The 24,409-nt window shown below is 39.7% G+C and overlaps 2 long non-coding RNA genes across 2 annotated transcripts; both read right to left on the bottom strand.

Annotated features, from left to right (window-relative positions):
* Positions 1 to 362: 362 nt before the first annotated feature.
* Positions 363 to 18,031, bottom strand: LOC121394212. Its single transcript, XR_005961557.1, has 2 exons — positions 16,243 to 18,031; positions 363 to 828 (listed from the first exon to the last, which is right to left on the bottom strand). It is a non-coding gene; the product is annotated as an uncharacterized LOC121394212 (long non-coding RNA).
* On the bottom strand, positions 3,468 to 11,346 carry LOC108717895. Its single transcript, XR_005961556.1, has 2 exons — positions 11,071 to 11,346; positions 3,468 to 6,434 (listed from the first exon to the last, which is right to left on the bottom strand). It is a non-coding gene; the product is annotated as an uncharacterized LOC108717895 (long non-coding RNA).
* Positions 18,032 to 24,409: the final 6,378 nt, after the last annotated feature.

The raw sequence follows: 24,409 nt of genomic DNA, 5'->3' as shown, positions 1-24,409 counted from the left end.
TTTATAAAACGCTCTCACCGACCTGTTGGAGATGCAACACAGAACCGGGCTCCTTGTCCCATATTTTTTGGGGATGTTCACAACTTAAGGAATATTGGACAAGGGTGAGGGAAATTATAAAAGAGATCACAGACAGAGATATTCCAGACTCACCATCTCACCTACTTTTCCATCACACTTACTTGCCGATTCACATCTACCGTAGATCTATTACCCCAATTCTGCTAGATGCAGCTAAATCTTTAATCCCGTTACGATGGAAACAACACGGACCCCCTAATATTAAAGATTGGCTGAACAAGATTTCAGCAATAGAACGATATGAAAGTTATAGAGCACATACGGCACAAGAAACGGAAAAATTTCAAAAAAAATGGTTTTATTGGATAACTTTTAAAACCTCGGATGATTATGCGGCCTTACTCTTATCATCCTCATAAATATATTTGGGGAACAAAACATGTGGCGTCTCCTGAGACAATCTGTGCCCAGTATGATGGCTACAGGTGGACATTAGGTTGTATGAAAGAAATCCAAATGCGAATTTTAAGATTGTATCTCTCTTGCGAATCTCCAAAATGGTACGTATAGAGGACTAATTCGCATGCCCCCCCCCTGCTGGACTTCGCCTCTGTAAGACGCAGGACTGGTAAGAGTTCTTACGAGTAATAGCTGTTAACTGCTGAGATTAGCCTCCCCCTGATATGGTTATTGATATTGAGACTTCTATTTCTTCTAAAGTCGTAGGATGGTAACCCCCGATGCCCGGCAGAAGATTCTTTTCTATCCTCTTCTTTCTTCTCTTCTTCTTTCTTTTTTCTTTCTTACCTTTCAAATAAAAATGGCTTTATTACACATGTTGCGGAGGGTACGGTAATGATGTGATCGTGAACGGACAATGATGAGGTTGTTATACTGTGGAAATAGATTGCAGGTTGAATGTACAACTTTGTTTTTCTTGTTTCCTCCTCTTTCTTGGAATACACATTTTATGATGTATATTTATTCTCTGTACCCTCACTGTGTGTGTATATTTGCTAATAAAAATTGGAATTTTAAAAAAAAAAAAAAAATTTTGGCTCAGAAAACAGATGTTTTCCTGGTGGGCATAAAAACAATGCAGGGCAGTGGAACTGTAACTAGCACAGGTTGAAATACTCTGTGTATTCAAGATGGCACCAGCAATTCACCAGCAAAACTATGCTGTTTGTGTGGAGCATGGTACCACTTAATTAGTGGAACCTGCATCATTACATTTAAATGATTACGCAACCATAATTACACTGTCGATTATGGGAAAAGAGAAGTTACCGACAATAACAAATGAATATACAACAGTTAAAAAGAATGCCTGGCTGAAGGCCAGGCATTCTTAAATACAATACAATACAACATGTGGCATTAGCCTAAAGGTACTTCCTCACAAGCATTTTTTCCTGTGCTCCCTTGTGGGGTATATAAGCACCAAACGGAGGTGGAACCAGTGGCGTAACTAATGTTACTTGAAACATTTGCAAGTTGTGCTTCTGTTTGACACCTACTACCTACTGTCAAATTTGGTGGAGGTTCCATCATGCTGTGGGGCTGTGTGACTAGTTCAGGGACTGGAGCCCTTCTTAAAGTCAAGGGTCAGATGAATTCAACCCAATATCAACAAATTCTTCAGGATAATGTTCAAGCATCAGTCACAAAGTTGAAGTTTCGCAGGGGTTGGATATTCCAATAAGAGAATGACCCTAAACACACTTCGATATCTACAAAGGCATTTATGCAGAGGGAGAAGTACAATATTCTGGAATGGCCGTCACAGTCCCCCGACTTGAATATCATCGAAAATCTATGGGCTGATTTGAAGCAGGTTGCTGTGACAGACTGCAGCAGTCAGGGTGAGAGTGCATTTAAATATACTACTGGGGATTGTATGGAAAGTGAATAGAGACATAGAAGGCCCTAAGAATTTGTAGAGAGCCTGAGCAAATTCCCCTTTGCCCTGTTATTAATGTGGCCATGGTAACGAAAAGGACTGAGTTGCTGTATGCAAAAACAAGGCAGAGCAAAGGCATCCTTGGCTCACTCTGAAGTAAATTGGAATCCTGCAGTAGCCGGAATCAGAAAGCAGAGCTCCTGAGACAGAGCTGTGCAAGGTGTGAGATTAATGCAGTGCTTCTCAGGTATTGCAGATACTCTGCCGGGGTGTTTAGGCAGCACTCACTCGAGCATGGTACCATGATCCAGAGTCAATTCAGTTTAATAACACCTGCCATCTGTATTTGTGGATTATCCACCTTGTATTACCTCTCAGGATGTATTTGATAAGTGCTGAGACTTGAGGAGATAATATTTGGGAGAAGTTTAGTGTATTTGCACAAACTGGGCCAGCAGTAAGCCTTTCTTGACTGGGCCAACATTGCATCATGTTCTGCTACTCGCAGTATTTTGGTAGCAGCATATACAAGTTGTTCTGATTTCAAATGACATGCCATTGGATAACTTTATTGTATGCTATTTATATTGGTCTAGTACAGAAAACAAAAACATACGCCAAACTGGGCCCCCACTAGGTTAATATACAATGCAGCTTACTGCATAGCTTCATCACTTTGGCTTTGGAATGCCGGTAGTTGTACTTTAGCCCTTTAATTGCTACCTGAATTTTACACCTCTGCATTTTGAACATTTTAGGTGTTTCTCACACAGTGCACACACAGGGTGGATTTAAGCATGAAAACGCATAAATATGTATATATGCGTCAAAACCCACTCCAAATGTGTACTGACAAACAGATTGCAATTTGTGACTACTTGTTAGCAGAGTAACTGGGTAATCTGCAGTGACAGTCAGGACTCTTACGGTATGATGCTGCAAGCAAACACGCAGAAGAAGGAAGGATATAACACCACCTCATGGAGATTATTCCCAGTATGCACATGTCAATAAAACTTTATGAACACACAACATGAACATCGACACCTACTGGTAGAAGTAAACAACAGTATAACACAGTATATGAGAGGGAAGCTTTTTGTTGCTAACTGATAGTGTACACACACTAGTCTAACACTCCCACTCAACAAATACTTCTCTCATTTGTTCCATTCTTGTTCTGAGCTTCTCAAATTTGGATCTTGGTAGTGGCTTTGTCATAGCATCTGCTATCATATTGTCAGTCTCATTTTTGCTTTGAGGTAACTCAGTAAGTTTCCAAGTTTGGAGCTGGTTGAGTGAAGCCATTTCTTCATTAGCTGCTTTAGTCCACGTTTGCTTCTCAGGGATAGGCAAATTTTGCATTTCCTCCCATGATGCTGGTGCTGGACAAACCATATAGGGTAAACATTCAGCTGGGATGCCCTTATTGCAGACTTTCTGAAGTTGTGGAGGTTTCACTTTCTCTCTTTTTAGTTTCAGAATCAATTATACTGACCACAATTTTGGTGCTCTCTAGTACTGATTGGGGCTCTTCTGTAGATTTGCCAGTTGATGTCACATCATGAAACTTTAGACATACATATTTTTTTTTTTCAATAATCACACTCCTGCTGACTGTAACTTTGTTGGTGCTTTGGTGCAGGATTCTGTACCCTTTTTGAGATTCACTGTAACCAACAAGTATACCTTCCTCAGCACACGCTTCCCACTTGGCACGTTTTTCTTTGGGAACATGTACATAGGCTTCCAAAGATTTTAATGTGTTTCCGGTCTGGTTTCTTCCCATTCCATAGTTCATATGGAGTTTTCTCTGTTGCTTTGCTGGGTAAGCGGTTTTGAAAATAGCAGGCTGTCATAATTGCTTCTCCCCAATACGTGGTTGGTACTGTATATCTGCATCAAAAATCATGCTTCTTCCACCTTCACACAAAGTGCGGTTCATTGTCTTTGCAACACCATTTTTCACTGGGTTGTATGGTACAGTAGTATGAAAAATAATTCCATGTTTCCACAGAATGGCTTGTGTTTTGCCACTTGTATACTCAGTCCCATTATCTGCACAGAGTGTTTTTGGCATTTTGCTAAATTTATTGTTTACTTGAGCAAGATACTGTTCAAGCTTCTCTGGAACTTCATCATTGCTATGCAGCAGGTGGAGTACGGTGTACCTTGAGAAATCATCAATAAATATAGGAAAATATTTCTTCTAACCTGGGGTCTGAGTTTTCATTGGACCACATAGATATGTGTGAATTAGATCCAATGACTGTTGAGCTTGGCTGTTGCTGGATTTTGGAAAAGGTTTCTTTGTCATTTTCCCTTTTATGCAGCTAGTACATTTCAATAGCTTACTACATGCATCCATTTTTATACCACTGGCATGCTGGTCCTGAACAAGCCTTTTAATTGCTTCAGGATTTCTGTGCCAAAGGCAACGGTGCCATGTGTGAATATAGTTTACATGTCTTTCCTCTTTGGCAGCCTTAACCATTTCCTTACAGTCCAGCTGATAGAGTTCATCAATGATATTTCCTCTTGCGAGTATGCGACTCTCTTTAGTGATAACACAGTCCTCACCTTTAAATATAACTGTATTTCCTTAGTTAGCTTTTTCACAGACAATAAGTTACTTTCAAGAGCTGGGACATATAGGACAACCTTTCCCCCACTCCCTCTGAGACCATGATTTGCCCATTAGTTGTAACAATTCTTTTGGTTTTGCTTTGATGAAGCTGAATGAAGAATTCCTTATCATTGGTCATATGACTTTTAGCTACTGAGTCGATACACCAGTGACTTGAAGATCCATCCTCTTTGGAGTAAAAGGCACTCTCTGCATTTGTGTTTTCCATTTCTCCTTTAACACTTTTGGCTAGTTGTTGGTTAACTTTAATCTTTTGCTGATTCATTCTAGCTTTCCAGACTCTGCAGTTGCCTTTAAATGACCTGGCTTTTTACAAACAAAACATTCCCGAGTTTCACACTGCACATTAGGGTTTTTAGTTTGATCCTTAGTTTCTAGTGAAGTTTCTGTTTCTGTAACAGATTTGTCATTTGCACTTTATGTTTTTTGCTTGTATTCATCCACAAGCTTGCCTTTAACATACTCCAGTGTCAGCTCATCATCTGGGTGTGCATCTAGTGCTGTGACAAGTGTCTCATAACTTTCTGATAGACCACCAAACAGCAATGCTGCAACATGAAAGTCTTTTTATTTCTCCTATACCTCACAGGTATTCCACCATTTCTAAGGTGCAATTTATATAATTCTGCATATGCTGGCCTTTCATCAGCTTAGTCTGGTACAGCTTTCTAATCAGGTACATCTGAGATCTCGGGCACTTTCTGTAGCTCCTATCACATTTCTTTTGCAGTTTCACATTTGCATACATGCACAATCTGATCATCATCTATGCTGAGAGAGATAGTGCTTTGTGCCTTCTGAGCTGTCTCTAGCCATTCATCTGTGGGTGGATTTGGTCTGGCCTCCTGTATACACTTCCATTTCCCTTCTCTGATTAACAGCATTTTTATTTTAAACTTCCAGGACTGGTAGTTCTGGTTAGTCTACTGAGAACTTTGTGCTATTAGTAGCCATCACTTATGCTTTCTGACTTTTTCTCTTGCTGACTGACTCTGCTGCGTGCCTGTGCTGTCCTTGTAACTGCAGCACAATTTATATGTATAGCTGGAGCTGTGTCTGCTAGCTGAAAGGTGAAAGGACAATTAGGCCCTTCAACCACATGGGAAAGGGGTTGTTATTGGGGTATTTTAGTGTTTATGGGTTTAAATATAGTGGTATGATCCGAAGGGCTTTGATTGGTCCAAAGGGAGTGTGGTGAGAGTGGCGGAAAAATAAAGGTATAAATAGAGGGGATTATAACTTGTTGTTACCTCAGCACTGTCTGGAGAGAGGTTCCTTGTTGTTCTCGGCTGTCATGGCAATGTCAAAGCAACAGGTTGAGAAGTCGTCGAGTGTGTATGGTTGGCTGGAGAAGGAGGCTGGTTGTGACGACATCTTGAAGGTGCTGCTTGCCTGTCAAAGAGCGCTGGGAAGAGGGGGGATCCGAGCAAGCCGCATCCCCTTCAGGAAGAAATGCGGCTGTTATGACGGCATCAGCGTTGAAGAAGAGGCCAGCATTAGTTAGAGGTGCGGCTAAGAAGAGAGCAGTCGCGAAGAGTGCGGCTGGAGCGCCAACAAGAGGCGGCTGCCGTCTATGTCTCCCCCTAAGCTGCGCAGTGCTAGTCAGCATAGCGCAGTTGGTGTTTTAGGGGAGCTTTCAACACAATTGGGCACTTCTGCGAGTGGCTCAAATGCTCCCTCTACCCCCCTGTCCTGTTTTTCCCTCAGTTTTCCCTACTGCCACCAATGAACATACAGTAACTTCTACTTCTTATGACACACAGAAGGTTGGGGCTTTGCAGGCAGCTGAGGCTGTCAATCAATATGTGGCTTCTTCCTTGTCAGCTGTGTCAGTTGATCCTTCACAGGCTGTGAGCAGCATGCCTGCAGAGGGCAGCAAAGATAACAGTTTACTACAATTATTAGGTAATATTAATGTTTCGTCTTTGAATGCTTTATTGAGTACACTTAAGAACCCTGTTTTATTGCAGACAAACACAGGGGTTCCTGAAATAGCTTTCCATCAAGCTATAACATGTCAAACTACCCCATTAGGGTTACATTTAAGTAGTTAAAGACAGAATTCTCAGGGGTGAGTATATTGACTTATTGTCTTTATTACCAAGTTCTAAGGAATTTTTGAAAATGGATAAAAAAGGTGACACTGAGGAGGATAGAAGAAGGCAGGTTGCGAGGACATTTGCCAATTGGCTTCAAGCTTTCTGCATTTATTGCAATATCTAAACAGAAAAATATCCAGGGTTGGCCCCTAAATTGTTTAAACATCTAGATATAATACTGGAAGCTTATAGGAGTTATGGGGGAGTAGCATGGTACATTTACGATGACCGATTTAGACAAAAGATGGCTGTGCAGAAAACATTGACATGGGGCCAGAAAGACGTTGATTTATGGATGGGCATGTTGATGCCTAGGCCATCATTTAATTTTCAAAATCAAAAAGGTCAAGTCACTGCTCCAGGTCAGGCCAATGCTCAGGTCAAGTATAATACTTGCTGGGCATACAATGAGTCCCATTGTAAGTGGCAAGCATTGTGCAGGTTCAAGCATGATTGTGCACAATGTGGGGGGGCTCATACGGCCTTTCGATGTGTTAAAAAATTTCAAGGACTTGGAAGGGGTGGAGCAAGGGACCAGCAAGGTAAGGTCACGTACCCCGGTGAAATTGCACGAAATGCTGCCTTATCTAAGGCTTTATCCCAAACACCAGAAAGCCCAGCAAATTAGTGAGGGTTTTGATCAAGGTTTTATAATACCATCAGATGGTAGTTATACTTTGCTGCCATATCCTCATAATTTGAAATCCCTTTATCAATATCCAGGGGAAGCTAGAAAGAAAATTCAAAAAGAACTTCTATTAAATAGGATTTGTGGCCCATTTTCAGAAATACCATTTCCTAATATGAGAATTTCGCCTTTAGGCTTAGTGCCTAAGAAAGAAAAAGGTTCTTTTAGATTAATACATCATCTTTCTTATCCAAAAGTCCTTTCAGTCAATGATGCTATAGCACCTGAATTGTCATCAGTTTCTTACACATCATTTGATGAGCCAGTAGAGTTAGTAAGGCAGTGTGGCAATGGTGCACTTTTAGCAAAAAGTGACATTGAATCTGCGTTTCGGCTTCTGCCTATTCATCCACAGTGCTATGAATTATTGGGTTTTCATTTAGAGGGACAATTCTTTTATGATACTTGTTTGCCAATGGGCTGTTCATTGTCATGCAAATATTTTGAATTGTTTTTGAATTTGAATCTGGAAGTAATTTTATCGTCCATTATTTAGACGATTTTTTGTTTGTGGGACCTAAAGGTACACAAACATGTTCTAAATTATTGGAAACATTTATTTGGATTTCAAGAAAATTTGGGATACCATTGTCAGCCGAAAAAACAATTCAGCCTTCTACAATAATTCAATTTTTGGGCATTGAGATAAATTCTGAAACTATGGAATTCAGACTTCCTGATGATAAATTGTGTAAGTTGAAAAGTTTAATAGCATCAACTTTGATGGCTAAAAAAGTGAAATTGAAGCATTTACAATCTTTAATGGGGCTTTTAAATTTTGCGACAAGAGTCATTCCAATGGGCAGAATTTTTAACAAACGAATAGCATCTTTGACTGAAGGGGTTTCTAATCCAAATTGGCATATCCGCATTACAAGTGAGGTTATGGATGATTTATTGGTATGGCAACAATTTTTGGAACATTTTAATGGGCACACATGTCTGCAAGAAACTTTTAAGGATAATGAAGCATTGCAGTTATATACAGATGCAGCAGGTTCGACGGGTTTTGGAATATATTGGGAAGGTCATTGGTGTGTGCAAGCATGGCCGGACATATGGGTTCAAGAGGGATTGACTAAGAATGTTTTTGGAATTGTTTCCAATTCTTGCAGTTTTGGAAATTTGGGGCCCACAGCTAGTTAACAAAAGGATAATGCTAAACTGTGATAATGCTGGGGTGGTTTGGGTTGTGGATCATTTATCAGCTAAATCACCTACAGTTGTGAGATTGGTGAGGCAAATAGTGTTTAGAGCACTTAAATATAACATCTGGTTGAGAGCGAGACATGTGCCTGGATACACTAATGTGATTGCGGATGCATTGTCTCAGTTTCAGATCGATGCATTTCAGAGACTGGATGTCCCGGCAGATCTCGAGGGAGCACAGTGTCCAATTCACTTATGGGATTTAGTATGGCCAGTGTCTATGAGGGATTAAAAAAGTCACTGAATGAGAAGACATGGCACTCATAGATTAAGAGTTGGAGAAATTGGAAACATTTTAATTCAACTGGAAAAGAAACACTGTATACAGAAAACAGAGACAAAACGGTTCAATATGTGTTACATTTAAAACAAGCAGGTTTATCAATAGATGTTATTAAGAAGCAGTTAGCAGGCATTTCTTTTTTATTCAGAATCTTTGAGACTAAGGATGTGACGAAAGCTCCGTTAGTCAAGCAAATGCTGAAAGGGATAGTTAGATGTAATAAATCAACAGATTCTAGGAAACCCATTACATTAGAACTGTTTAAAAAAATGATTGCTGTGCTTCCTGCTGTTTGTTTTTCAGCTTATGAGACAATCTTATTCAGAGTCATATTTGTTTTTTGTTTTTTCGCAGCTTTCAGAGCTAGCGAAATTGTATCACAATCAAAAACAAAGGCAGGAGGTTTAGAATTTGGGGCAGTGGCATTAATGGGGGGGAAAAGTGAGGATATTAATTAAAAAATCAAAAACAGACCAAGAGGGAAAAGGTAAGATTGTGTGGTTGGGAAGTTTTCATGAAGCTGATTTATGTCCAGTCAGGACATTTCTCTTATCCAAAGGAATGAGACTCCTGGTCCATTATTTATTCACCAAGACGGGAGTTTTGTTTCAAAATTTCAGTTTTTACAAGTTTTGAAGAAATGCCTGCTAGCAGCTAATGTGTGTGGTGATCAATACAAATTGCATTCTTTTAGAATAGGAGCTGCAACTGAAGCGGCTCTTTCAGGTTTTGGCAAGGATTTCATTAAAGATTTGGGCAGGTGGGATTCTAATAGGTACAAGCTGTACATTAGGCCTTCTTTAGTTGATTCTTTGTAATATGTTTCAGGTCGGAAGCTGAAAGTCTGGATTACAGGACATTCATTCGTCCACTGGGCAAACCTGAGGGCAAAGGAAAGACCTTATGGGCTGAATTTAGGTTTATCTCCTGATTCTGTTGAGATTGAATGGAGAGCCTTGAGAGGAGCAAGATGGTGGGATTTAACTACGTTATTGCTACAGTTAATTGAAGAATCGGGATATCCTGATATTGTTGTTATGCATTTTGGGGGAAATGATTTAGGCAAGATGTGGACCATTAACCTCATTAATAACGCTAAGCGGGATTATGTTCAGTTAAAATGCATGCTTCCAAAAGTAATTTTTGTTTGGTCAGAGATTATTCCACGTTTATGTTGGCTTCAGGATAGGAATTTAAGAGCACTGGAGAAATGTAGGAAGAAATTTAACTACAAAGTTTCTAGGTTTGCCAGTGTGATCAACTTCATAGTTCAGAGGTATTTTGAGCTCGAATCAGGGGAGACAGGCCTTTACAGACCAGAATGGATACATTTATCTGATATTGCTCTGGATATCTTTAATATGGGGTTGCAAGACGGATTGGAGAGAGCAATTGATAGGTGGAATATGGCCAATATCAACCTTTAAGAGGTGATCTTGGCGTGGAGGAAAGTGAAGAGAACATTTAGTCAGTTATCCCATGGCTAGGGAATTAAAGGCTGGGATACTTATTCAACTATATAGGCAGCCTGCTGGGTTAAAAGCAGGGGTTGGCTAAAGGGTTAAAATATATAGTGAATAAAGTACCCCCTCTTGTAAAATATAGGGATATTATACGTTACCGAGGAGTTTCATGACCATATAAAAACACGAGGCCGTAGGCCGAGTGTTTTTATACAGGTCATGGAACTCCGAGGTAACTTCTAATATCCTCATATTTTGCAACTGGGGGTACTTTATTTATTATAATATACAAATTTCAGTGAGTCATGTGACAGAAATGACATCGGAACTCACCGTTTATAACTGATGACATCAGAACTCACCGTTTATAAGGATATAATTTACAAGATATTCATGGCTTTTGTGTATTATATGATATTATTACATGGTTATGTGTTAATTCAGTTATTGAATTTAATTAAGCTGCGGCCTGTCTCCGTCCTAATTACTTGTATGTTGTGTTTATTTAAATGTTACAACCTCCCTTTGTAAGTTTCTATATATATTATATCATTATTAATAATATACCTCAACCCACATACTAGGGTTTCTGGTTCTTTTGAGCAAGCAGACAATGAATCCACACCAATGAGCGTATAGTAACGCCATGTATTGTAAAATAAATCAATTGATAGTTCTACATAAATGATTACACTTAGACTAAACAAAAATTACAATATTTACAGTTACACATTACACAAGTCTACATAGTTGTTACCAAAAAGGCAGGGGAATAGAGTTCGGCTTCATCTCTGCCTTCCACTCTGGTCTTCATTCCTCACATGTCTTGTCCCAGGCTCCTCTGGCTTCTCCAGCTCTCTAGCTGCCTCCTCTCTGCTGCCCAGCTCCCCTCTCTGCTGCCCAGCTTCTTTTATCCTGGGTTCTCACCTGCCCCCACAGAAACCCTCCCAACTGCCAAGATGCTGTGATAAACCCCCAACTTGCCTAAATCCTGTTGAGCAAGTTTTCTCACATACACAATCAGTTTTATGGTCCCCACAGCAGACATAGGCCTTAGTAATCACAGGAAAACCTTTGTTATGATAATCAGGGCTTCATGTAAGTTCCCTGAACAACCGCTTTCATATTAAGTAACAAAATCAAGATGGCAATTTCTTATACCTTTGCCATGTATCTGTGGGCTGTATCTGTGAGATTATTTGTGAGCTCTATCTGCAGGCTTTATCTAGGAGCTGTATCTGTCAGCTTGTATCTGGGAGCTTATCTGCAGGCTGTGTCTGTGAGCTTATCTGCAGACTGTATCTGGGCCCATAACCTGTTAGCAGAGTAACTGGGTAATCTGGAGTTGCAGTGACAGTTATGACTCTTACCAATATGATGCTGCAAGCATTCTTCTCACAACATTCAGAAGAAGGAAGGATACAACATCACCTCATGGAGATTATTCCCAGAATGCACATGTCAATAAAACTTTATGAACACACAACATGAAAACTGACACCTACTGGCAGATGTAAACAACAGTATAACACAGGACAGTAAATGAGAATGAAGGTTTTTGTTGCTAACTGATAGTGTACATAGGCAAAGGATCCCCCTACTCCTTTCGATTGTGTTTACCACCAACCTAATAAAAACACAGAGACTTGTTATGGTGGCAAAATCTGTGAAGGTCACATTTTTTTATTTAAACAATCTTATATTTAAAGGACTAGCTAACACCCTGACCACCAGCTGCGGCTCCTATACTCGTAGAAAAACATGGGACTGCTGCCCATACCATAACCAATCGTTTTAAGGGAGCAGGGATCATGGGGCAGAGCGCCCTCTGTTGACCAACGAGTAGCCCATCCTCCTGCTCCCCCATCATGTGCAATAATGGCGCTAACCCAGCCTCTCGCATGACTCAGACAAGACCGTGCAGTCAAAGTCTGCTCCACACTCGTGACTTCCCAAGGGTAGGCCTGCACTTCACTGAAAACCGTCCATCTTCCTGGAGCCGCACTGATGCCACCCAATGGAAAAGAGAGAGAAGGGTGCTACCTATCCTTTTTCCATGGCCCACCTAATCCTACTGTGACCTCCACCATTCCCCTATAAAGTTCCTGATATTCGCCCAGAACAAATCCAAACCTTCCTCGGTCAAATGCACTTTATCTTTTCTGAAAAGCTGGGTTTGCCGATGCCTTATATTGTCATGTCTAATTATCCCATTACCAGAGGAACACATGAGTTTCTGCATGGCCCTGTTTACTTTTTTCCTGGCTTTTTAAATGCCCTGGGGGGAAATGGCTCTGCGCCATTCACTTCTCTGTATAATGTCTGACCAAGCCACGCCCCCTACCTTGCTGTCTGCCATTAATTCTTCGAGGTCCTTCCTCATGTCCTCTATTAATGCAGGGGTCTTTCTTGACGTAAGGTCATTTCCCCCTGCGTGTACTATCGCCAAATGTATGAGATTGTACTTTTGTATTGTGCTATGCAACCTACCTCTCATTTGTTCCCACTTCATACCTCTCCAATAGTGATGGGCGAATTTGCGCCGTTTCGATTCGCCGAAAAATTCGCGAATTTCGCGCGAAATTCACGAAACGGCGAAAAATTCACGAAACGGCGCCGGGGTCTCGTTTTTGACGCTGGTGCCCGTTTTTGATGCCGGCGGCCATTTTTTCAACGCCGGCGCCCGTTTTTGACGCCGGCGCCCGTTTTTGCGCGGTGAATCGCGCAAATTCGCCGCGAATTTGCGCCTGGCGAATAAATTCGCCCATCACTACTCTCCAACCCTGCCATGCAATCTTTATGTGTTCCTCTGGTAAACCCAACTGTATGTTCTCTTGCCCAAAAAATGAATGAATGGCCTATGATCAAAATGTTGCAAGTAGTCTTAACTTTTGCTGCAAAATTAAATGAGAAGACGGATTAAGTTCACTACTCCGCTACCTTTATGGGGCGTATGTATTTTTTGTATGCTTTGGATTGCCATCTCCCTATCCTTTTTATCCTAGCCACCGTTTCTCCCCTCATTGCTGCCTCCGTTGCTGCCCCGATCCTAAAGGAATGTGATCCAAATTTCTTAGGATCCCATCCATTCGCAATTACTGCCTTTTTCAGCACCTGTCTAAACTGGAATGCTGACATGGGGGTTGAATCCTTGTGAATTAACAACAGTTGCCCTTTCTGCTGGGAGCACGCTCATGTAATCCTGCAAGGCCTTGACAGGGCATGTTATCCCTGACGTTTTTCCTATGCCGACCCATGTGCCCTTACCCAACTGATCTGCTTTTGATCTGCGAATGTAAACTAGCAACTTTCCTTCCTGCATCCGAACCTGATGATGCATTAAGCCTTTATCTGTTGCCTTCATGGATGGAGGAACCAATTCACTTATCCTAAAGGCTCCCCAAAATGCCAATGCAAAAGCTGCTTTAAACAAAATGTATTCAAATTGGTCTGAACACACCTTCCCAAGTGACTTCATTATCCTTTTTAACCTGTATTCCACTATGGGCTCACTCTTATCCACCCTGGGACCCTCAACTCTTGCCCATCCCTTCATTATTTTCCTAATTAATGGGTAATGTGTTATATCCTGTCTACCCCTTGTTATGGAAAAATGAGAAATTGTGGCTAATGTGGTGATGGCTCCTGCTTTTGACTTTCCTTCTCTATACAGAACCATTAAAAATGATAGCAGATCTTTAATGCCTTGATCATTCTTACTGCTTTTGCAGAATAGCCGCCATCTCTTCCATGCCCTTTTGTAGCTGGAAAGAGTCTTTTCAGATATAGACCTTTCGCACAATTCTTCTAAAAGGTCACCAGCTGCCACAAATTATCAGGGCATACATGAGCTGATTTTTCTGCATTTGGAGCAAGCTTAAAGAAAATATCCCACTTTTCCCTGGACATGGCGTCCGCTATGGTGTTTTCTATCCCGGGTACATGCTGGGCTCTAAATGATATATTGAACTTCATACAAACTAATACAAGATGTCTTAGAAGCCGAATTACTGGGGTTGAGTCTGATGACAGGTAATTCACAGCATGAACCACTCCCATATTATCAGAAAGGAACTTAATTGCCCTATCCTTTAACTCTCCGGCCCATAGCTCTAGTGCTACCAAAATTAGGGAATAACTCCAGTAATGTCAAATTCTTTGTTAAACCTTTGTCGTGCCAAGCTTGTGGCCACCTGCCTGCACACCATTTTCCTGCCAAGTAAGCCCCAAAACCCACGCTGCCAGACGCTTCTGTGAGCAACTCTACTTGCTGATTAAGCTGTGCTTCTGCTACCCATAACCTCACACCATTAAAATTTGATAAAAAACTGTTCCACACTCTCAAATCCGATTTCAAATCCTTTGTGACCCTTATCTTATGGAATGGTTTCTTAATCCCTGATGTGGATTTCTCCAACCTCCTGTTGAAGATGCGGCCCATCGGTATTATCCTGCATGCAAAGTTCAATAAGCCTAGAGTCTGCTGCATTTCTCTTAGTGACACTTTAGCCGCCAATGCTAATTTCCTAACTGCTTGCCTGGTTTTAACTACCTTTTCTTTTGGGAGCCTACATTCTTTGGCCCTTGTATCTATCTCGATACCCAGGAAAGTCAACTTTGTGGTTGGATGCACCGTTTTTTCCTCTGCCACTGGCACACCCAATTCCTTCAACATGTGCAAAAATATCAATAATGTGTCTTGACAAGTCTCCGAGTGTCTGGGCCCCATGATCAGAAAATCACCTAAATAGTTAGCTATAGCTTTGTTGCCTGTTCTTTTATACAATTGCCAATGCAAATAGGTACTGAAAGTTTCAAAGAATGAGCAAGATATTGCACAACCCATGGGTAAGCATAGGTCCACATAAATTGCTCCCTGGAAATGACAACCTGTAAGGGTAAAAGCCTGAATGCAGATTCAATGTCCACCTTTGCCAACAAAGCCCCCTATCCATGACTCTTCACTATCTCTAAAGCCTCATCAAATGACTGATACTGTACCTTGCACTGTGCCTCATCTAAAGCATCATTAACCGATGCTCCTTCCGGATGTGAAAGGTGCTATATCATTCAAAATTTTTCTGGCTCCTTTTTTGGGACTACTCCTAGAGGTGACACCACTAGCCCCTCTATAGGTGAATCCTCAAATGGACCTGCCATAACTCCTTGTCAATTTTTTGCTTTAATATTTCTGTATGACGACTAGCTGATTTTAAATTCTTAAATATTTTGCTAGGGGGAGGGGAATGTAAAACTGGGATCTTAAAACCTTCTAAAAAACCTGTTGCTAGAAAAGATGCTGCTTTTTTGCTTTATAGCTATTGCCATTTGAACTATTATCCTTGGACACCCATCTTGTCCACAAGTCTATATCCTTTTTTTCCAAAAGACAAAACCTTGCTACTCACTATCTTTTTCCTGAAAGCCCTATCATAGTCTGACCAGGAAGAACCTTTATAAAACAAATATGTATCAATTATTGTATCTATGTACTTTATTATGTTCAAGCATTTTTCTGGTTTTCTTTATAAGTACACACTTGCGAAGACCAAAAAGCCCTTCAAACATTCAAATATTGTTTTACTCCTCTTCCCCTTCTCCTCTTGTTTTACTCCATCCTCATTTGCCTGTACTGCTTCCCTAGTTATGTCATAAATATTGACAAATTTTCCAGCCTCAATATCTTTCCTAACTTTCCTTGGCAAATGATCTGCAGATGCAGTAAGTGCACATGCGTAAGTATCTGCTGCCCCAATTGGAACCATAGACTGCGTACTTTCCTTTGTTTTTTCTACCCCCTTTTCCTGCACTTTACCTTTAAAATATTTTTTAATTAATGCTATGATCTTTCCCCATTCTGCTTCACTATCCGACCCATCAGAATTAGAGTTCATATCAGAATATACATTCTTTTGTAAATTCGACTTACCCATAGTAGCCTCCCGTGTAGATACTTTAGCGCTTGGACCAGGAACCGTATCACCATTTTGTTCTGACTGCCCAGCTGCACTGGATGATGGCCTCTCTTTTCTTCTTTGCCATCTTGAAGGTTCTGCTGACCTTTCTTGCCTCCGTTCTCTCTTCCTTCTCCATTGCAGCCAACTCTTTATTCTTCTCTATTCCTAAAATAGAAACTCAGCACACGATTAGTACTATGACCTGTGTCTTCCCAATGCAGATCCCTCACAGGTCTCCTTTGGTTATGCCACTGCCTGCTTGCAGGAAAAAATTCCACATCATCCTCATAATCATATTTATCAACAGCAAAGCTAGAATCCTCCTCCTCCTCCCAGTGATCGTAATCGTCACCCCTGTACAAATGGGGCTGGGACCTCTGGCTTGGTGGTTGGGGAAACCTGTGTCCCCCTGTTCCCCTGTGTTTTTTTTTTTTTTTTTTTAATGGTGAAAAAACAAAGTTATCTGCCTTGCTGCTGCTTTGCCTCTCCTTAAGAAACCCATCCTGGTTTACCAGCCCCCTGGCTCAGACCTACAGCCCGCCCCCTTTTTTCCAGCCGAAAGTCCCTGGCCATTGTTCTACCCCCTGCAGGGGGGTGGCTGAGAGGGACCGAAACTGAACGTCCACAACTATGGGGGAGGAGGGACCCTGCCTAACCTCACATCGGCCCTATGCAGGCCTCGTTCCCCCAACTCTAGTCTAACACTACTGATGAGGGAATCTGTCACATTTTGCTTAACTGAAAAACTGTGAAAAATACATAAATTGCAGTGAATAATAGTTGTTTTGCTTCTTTTCTTTGCAGACATAATGCAAAGTAAGTAGGTGTTTTCTCACAGAACACACTGATTTTTCACTGCATTTTTTCACAAAATTATATTGAAGTCAATGGTCATTTTTTCTTGGTGTGTATTTGTGCAAAATACATGAAAGTTACTATGTGTTTTTCACTACATTTTTTCAGGGAAGGTGCATTGAAGTCAATGGACATTTTTTTGCCACTATTTCATGACAAAATTAGCTGAAGGTGAAACTCTGAATTTAGCCGCACATCCATGCTTGGCGAAAAATTCTTCTTATCACTATTTGTGTGATTGGCCATAGGGGCATTTCCTTGGGGGGGAGGAAGCAGACCCTGCAGGTACAGGGGTCACAGCAGTGTAGAGGGCCCAGTAAGGCCCTAATTAATTACCAATTTCAATATACTTTATCTTGGTTAAATTGTCAACATACTACTGGTTCAAAATGAGTTCATTAATTGTCATTGTGCTGATTCTTGCCTATGGTTTTAATAAGAAAAATATGTTTTTGAAGCCCCTGCATACTGGACTCCTGCTAACAAAATAGTCACAGCAAAGGGTGAATTGGTCATCTACAGTATTTAACTACCTCACTATGACCAAACATAGAATAGCTTAAATTTCCCTGTTAAGCTCAAGGGTATACCTTGAACACACAGCCCCTCCACACCAAAAAATCTACTGGATGTTCCCAATGGCGATTTCGGTAAAGAAGCTGCCTGAGGCGGCTCCTCAAAATGCCGCCCCCCTCGCCGGCTTACCCATCTGCAGGGGATGCATCCGAGGCAGGAACACTAGTGCGGAGAGCACATATATATAATTTCTGTAACAAAATACAGTACCTAAACTTTATTTCCCAGTGGCATTTCCTGGTTTTAAGATTAGACTGAATCACAGTGACTGTATTTACATTTTTGGATACTAATCAAATAATAGAAACAGACTAAGGGGCAGATTCATTAAGGGTCGAATTTCGAAGTTAAAAATACTTCGAAATTCGACCCTCGAATTGAAATCCTTCGACTTCGAATATCGAAGTCGAAGGATTTAGCGCTAATCCTGCGATCGATCGATCGAAGGATTTTTCGTTCGATCGAACGATTAAATCCTTCGAATCGAACGATTCGAAGGATTTTAATCCAACGATCGAAGGAAAATCCTTCGATCAAAAAATCACAGGCAAGCCTATGGGGACCTTCCCCATAGGCTAACATTGACTTCGGTAGGTTTTACCTGCCGAAGTAGGGGGTCGAAGTTTTTTTTAAAGGGAAAGTACTTCGACTATCGAATGGTCGAATAGTCGAACGATTTTTACTTCGATTCGTTCGATTTCGTTCGAATTCGAACTAATTTAACCAATTCGATGGTCGAAGTACCCAAAAAATACTTCGAAATTCGAAGTATTTTTCATTCGAATCCTTCACTCGAGCTTAGTGAATGGGCCCCTAAATGTCAACAATCAAATGCCCTTGGGTTTATTTGTTTGCCCAGTAAATAGATTCAGGAGGAGGCCCATAGTACTTAAAATCAGAATTTTCTATTTAGGATTATTCATTAACAGATAGTACACATAAAGTATATTTTTAAGAAAATTGGTTATTTATATGAAGTTGTGTTTTACATATGAACTGTTTTATGTGATTCATTTTATACAGACCTGCAGTGTTCAGGGATAGAGTATCCCTTTAATACATTTAGGGGGTTATTTATTAAAGTCAGATTTTTTCTGGTTGGACTTTTAAAGGGGAAAAAACTATTTTTTTCTTAGAAAAAAAACCTTGATTTTTCGAAATTTATTAAAGGAAACGGTTCAGTGTGAAAATAAAAACTAGATAAATAGATAGTCTGTGCAAAATAAAAAAATGTTTGTAATATAGTCAGTTAGCCAAAAATGTAATGTATAAAATCTGGAGTGACTGGATGTCTAACATAATAAGTCAGAACACTACTTTCTGCTTTTCAGCTCTATAACTCTGAGCTAGTCAGCAACTTGAAGGGGAGCCACATGGTACATACCTGTTCAGTGAGTTTACAATTGATCCTCAGCATGCAGCTCAAATTCAAAAGCAATAGATGTGACCCATGTGGCCCACCTTCAAGTATCTGATTGGTTACTGCCTGGTAACCAGGGTAACCAGTCAGTGTAAACCAAGAGAGCTGAAAAGCAGGAAACAGTGTTCTGGCTATTATGTTACACACCCAGTCACTCCTGCCTTTTTACATTACATACTAACTTTATTATTACTATATTATTTTGCACAGCCTAACTATGTACACAGTTTTTATTTTTACAATGAACAATTCCTTTAAAGGAACAGTTCAGTGTGAAAATAAAAACTATATAAATAGATACGCTGTGCAAAATAAAAAATGTTTCTAATATAGTTAGTTAACCACAAATGTAATGTATAAAGGCTGGAGTGAACAGATGTCTGATAAAACAGCCAGAATCCAACTTCCTGCTTTTCAGCTCTATAACTCTGAGCTAGTCAGCGACTTGAAGGGGGGCCACATGGTACATTTCTGTTCAGTGAGTTTGTAATTGATCCTCAGCATTCAGCTCAGATTCAAAAGCAACAGATATGACCCATGTGGCCCCCCTCAAGTCTGTGATTGGTTACTGCCTGGTAGCCAGGGTAACCAGTCAGTGTAAACCAAGAGAGCTGAAAAGCAGGAAGTAGTGTTCAGACTGACTTGTTATACATCAAACCACTCCAGTCATTATATATGACATTTTTGGCTAGCTAACTATATTAGAAACATTTTTTATTTTGCACAGCCTATCTATTTACCCAGTTTTTATTTTTACACTGAACAATTCCTTTAAACCCTGATGGTATTGAAAGACCAAATAAAAAAGTACTCCAACTCAGACCTGCTGAGTTCACGTAGAAGTCAATGGCAGATGTCCCCCTGACATTTTGAAGATATCCTGATCTGCGCTGGGTTTCGTTCAATAATCCAAACATTTCATGGTTTTGGGCATCAAATCCGAAAAAACGTTCAATTTGGACTTTTCATGATTTTATGGAGTCTTTTCCAGCACAAGAAAGTTACGTTAAAATGTATTGATAAATAGGGGGTAAAGTCAGTGTGGATTTGGTCGGAGTAGTTTTCAGAAAATAGTGAGTAATTTTTGGATTTTGATATATAACCCCCTTAATTTGTACGTTAAGTCCCCAATTGACTACAGGTCATATGTTTTTTAAAATCAAAATCAGTAACTGTCTTTGTACTTTTACCAAACTGCAAGCTTTTCTAAAGTTATGTTTTTTATTACATTTCTGAAAAAGGTGGCCTCTGGTACGGTGATCCACTTTATGGGTACAAATGTCACCTGCTATTTGTCTATAATTTCCTCTAATGTACTTGTAAAGTGTAATCATGTCCCCTCGCAAGTGCCTTTTTTCCAGAGAAAACAACCCCAACATTGACAGTCTACCCTCATAATTTAAGTCTTCCATCCATCTAACCAATTTAGTTGCACCACTCTGCACTCTCTCCAGCTCATTTATATCCCTCTTAAGGACTGGAGTCCAAAACTGCACTGCATACTCCAGATGAGGCCTTACCAGGGACCTATAAAGAGGCATAATTATGTTTTCAACCATTGAGTTAATGCCCATTTTTATGCAAGACAGAACTTTATTTGCTTTTGTAGCCACAGAATGACACTGCCCAGAATTAGACAACTTGTTATCTACAAAGACCCCTAGATCCTTCTCATTTAAGGAAACTCCATTTAGTGTATAACTTGCATTTATATTATTTTTGCCAAAGTGCATAACCTTGCATTTTTCAACAGTGAACCTCATTTTCCAGTTTGCTGCCCAGTTTCCCAACTTAGACAAATCACTCTGCACAGTGGCAGCATCCTGCATGGAACATATAGTTCTGCACAATTTAGTATCATCTGCAAAAATAGAAACAGTACTTTCAATGCCCACCTCCAGGTCATTAATAAACAAGTTGAAAAGCAAGGGACCTAGTACAGAGCCCTGCATTACTCCACTAACAACACTGGTCCAATTAGAAAATGTTCCATTTACCACCACTCTTTGTAGTCTATCTTTTAGCCTGTTCTTTATCCAGGTACAAATAGTATAGACTGCTTTCATGAATAGTGTGTATGTGTAGTGTAGGGTCAAAATCAAAATTGAGCACATGATACCATGATGTACTTTTCAGTAAATAGGAGCATTGACCTGTTTTCTAAACCTTTATTTTCAATAAAGGGTCTTAATAGATTGATGCCAGCCCCCTCGGTGGCCATTAATTAATCTGTCCTTTAGATTTTAACACAGGATTTTAGAGAATTGGCAGCCTCTACTTGGGGGATATGTAAAAAAGAACAAAAAGAGACTGTACATTTGATATTGTACTATTTATTTAAAAACAAATCAACTGAAAAAGTGTGTGGAAGGTAAACTACCATATCAACATTGTTTTCATTATTTTGCTAGTTTAAATTTATTATATTTACACCTCGTGGAAAAAAAAATCACGCAGTACTGCACACATAAAATGAGATTAGGTCATACCTCAAATTTTGGTGACTACTGCACAATTTACAATCTGTGCAGGAAAATCTCATCCTGTCACATTGTAAATGTTATGATCTACAGCCAATATGGGTCATTTTGTAGGAAGGCATTTACACAATTGGCAAGTACTGTGGATGCAAACTTGTTTTGTATTAGTATTTGAGTATTTTTTGCCCCTAAAAACTGTTAATAATATGAGCATTAATAACACAGTGTAGTTGCTTTATTGAATTTGCATGGTATGGCCTTCTAGCGCAAATGCTCTTTAAGCTGTAGTTGAAGTATAAGATATTATAAATAAGATCCAAATAGCGTACCTCATTGTTGCAGGTGACTTTGGTCATGCAAATCTAGTTGTATTCTATATAGATATATATATATATATATATATATATATATATATATATATATATATATATATATATATATATATTAGGGATACACCGAATCCACTATTTTGGATTTGGCCGAATACCGAACTGAATCCTAATTTGCATATGCAAATTAGCTGTGGGAAGGGGAAAACATTTTTTACTTCCTTGTTCCACGAAATTTCACTCCCCACTCCTAAGGATTCGGATTTGGTTTGACCAGGCAGAAGGATTCGGCCGAATCCCAATCCTGCTGAAAAATGCCGAATCCCAAACCGAATCCTGAATTTGGTGCATCCCTAATACTGTGTGTATATATATATATATATATTGAATTCTTAATGAATCAGATGAAAATTGAGCATAGGACTGGCCAGATATGGGATAACTTTGACGTAGTTGGCCAGCTTAAATATATGTTTGTTATAGTTATACAGGAGCAGTGACCAGCTCCATGTTGTAGCTCCCACCCTTCCCAGCTATAGTCAGGTGATCCCACTGGTGTCTAATAAAAGGGCAGCCAAGTTTGGGAGTTTTACTTTGAAAGCAGCTAGTAAGTTGCAGGTAAAACTTAGTCTCTTTGTAAAATGTATAATTAAGCAATTGAATTCTTAATGAATCAGATGAAAATTGAGCATAGGACTGGCCAGATATGGGATGACTTTGACGTAGTTGGCCAGCTTAAATATATTGCAATATATGGACAAACAATCCCTGTGTTGTTTAAAGGGTAAGGCATTTTTTAGTAGCAGTATGCACAAAATGTCTCTGTCTTAAATATATTGATAATGGGTTGAGTGCAGAGGATCTCTTGTAGTTGACTATATATATATATATATATATATATGCTTGGTGAGGGCAGCACTCCACCTTTGTAGCATTCCTCGGGTGCACGGTAATATATATTATAAGCAAAAAGAAGACCAGCAACACCGAGATCTCTTGTGATATAGTCAATTTATGTTGTGAAATCACATGCAAGCCGACGTGACGTTTCGGTCCACACAGGGACCTTTATCAAGGCAACCATGTTCAACCCCAAACGCATTTAAATACCCATAAAACCAAGGTCAAAGAACAGGAAGTGACATCAGCGTCATAAAAAAGCCTCATAAGAGGTATGTGTGAAGTGTCAAAATTTCAATAAAAGTGACCAGGAATCCCACAGTATAAAACGTGTGTTAAAAGTTTGTATCCAAAAATTGTTAAAAACTATTTATATGTGCAAAAAATTTGTTACAAAAAATGCTACTTTATCCCAAATCATATCTGCTGTGCAGTATGTATCTTATATAATAAAAAAGAGTAGTGCAACCAATTTGTGTGTGTTTTATTTGTTGCAAAAAATGCTACTCTGTGTCAAAATTTATCTACTGTGCAGAATGTGACAATTATGTTGCGAAGAAGTTGTACTATTACGTTTTAAACTTTCATATACTGTGCAGTGTGTAGTATAAAAAATCGTAAAAACAGGCAAGATGCCATAAAGGCAAATCTAATACAATAAACAAACCGTAATCCTCAGGCCCTAAATTAAACTCATATGAATGCCTAAAGTGCATCTAATGCACCATAAATAGAAAATACAGGAGACGACTACTAATCAGCCTTTCAGGATATACTGATGCGAACACCTAAATCACAGCTGGGCATCATTATGGGCCATATATTACAGATTAATATAAACCAAAGAAAGAGTTAATATATGGATACCATTATCTATACGTAATCCTTTTAAATATTATACAACTCATATGGGACAGATGTGCTTAAAGAAAACAGTTCAAAGCTAGAGAACTGTTCAAGCCCTTTGGGGCAACACAATTAAGTTCATAAGTCCAAAATGCCTCCCTTTGGAGCAGCATCCGGTCTATGTCACCGCCACGTGGAGGGTCCGGAATACAGTCTATAGGCATACACTTGAATGCGGAGGCTGGATGGTTTGCTTGTAGCCAATGTTGTGCCACAGGCTGTTTAGAGATATCCTGTTTGGTTTCCTTTTTAGGTTTTGGGTCAAGGGCAGCTCTAATAGTTGAGCGATGCATGCTAATTCTTTCCCTAAGTTGTCTGCATGTCTTCCCACATTAGAGCAGTCCACAGGGGCACTTTATTATATAGACCACATTACGTGATAAGCAGGAGAGCCTTTGTTTGATGTGGTATGTTTTTCCACATCTGTCCCATATGAGTTGTATAATATTTAAAAGGATTACGTATAGATAATGGTATCCATATATTAACTCTTTCTTTGGTTTATATTAATCTGTAATATATGGTATATGGTATATGGCCCATAATGATGCCCAGCTGTGATTTAGGTGTTCGCATCAGTATATCCTGAAAGGCTGATTAGTAGTCGTCTCCTGTATTTTCTATTTATGGTGCATTAGATGCACTTTTGGCATTAATATGAGTTTAATTTAGG

The sequence above is a fragment of the Xenopus laevis genome, chromosome 5S, assembly GCF_017654675.1.
Source record: "Xenopus laevis strain J_2021 chromosome 5S, Xenopus_laevis_v10.1, whole genome shotgun sequence".
Lineage (NCBI taxonomy): Eukaryota > Metazoa > Chordata > Amphibia > Anura > Pipidae > Xenopus > Xenopus laevis.
The sequence above is the reverse complement of the archived record's forward strand: the minus strand, read 5'-3'. Positions and strand labels throughout refer to the sequence as shown.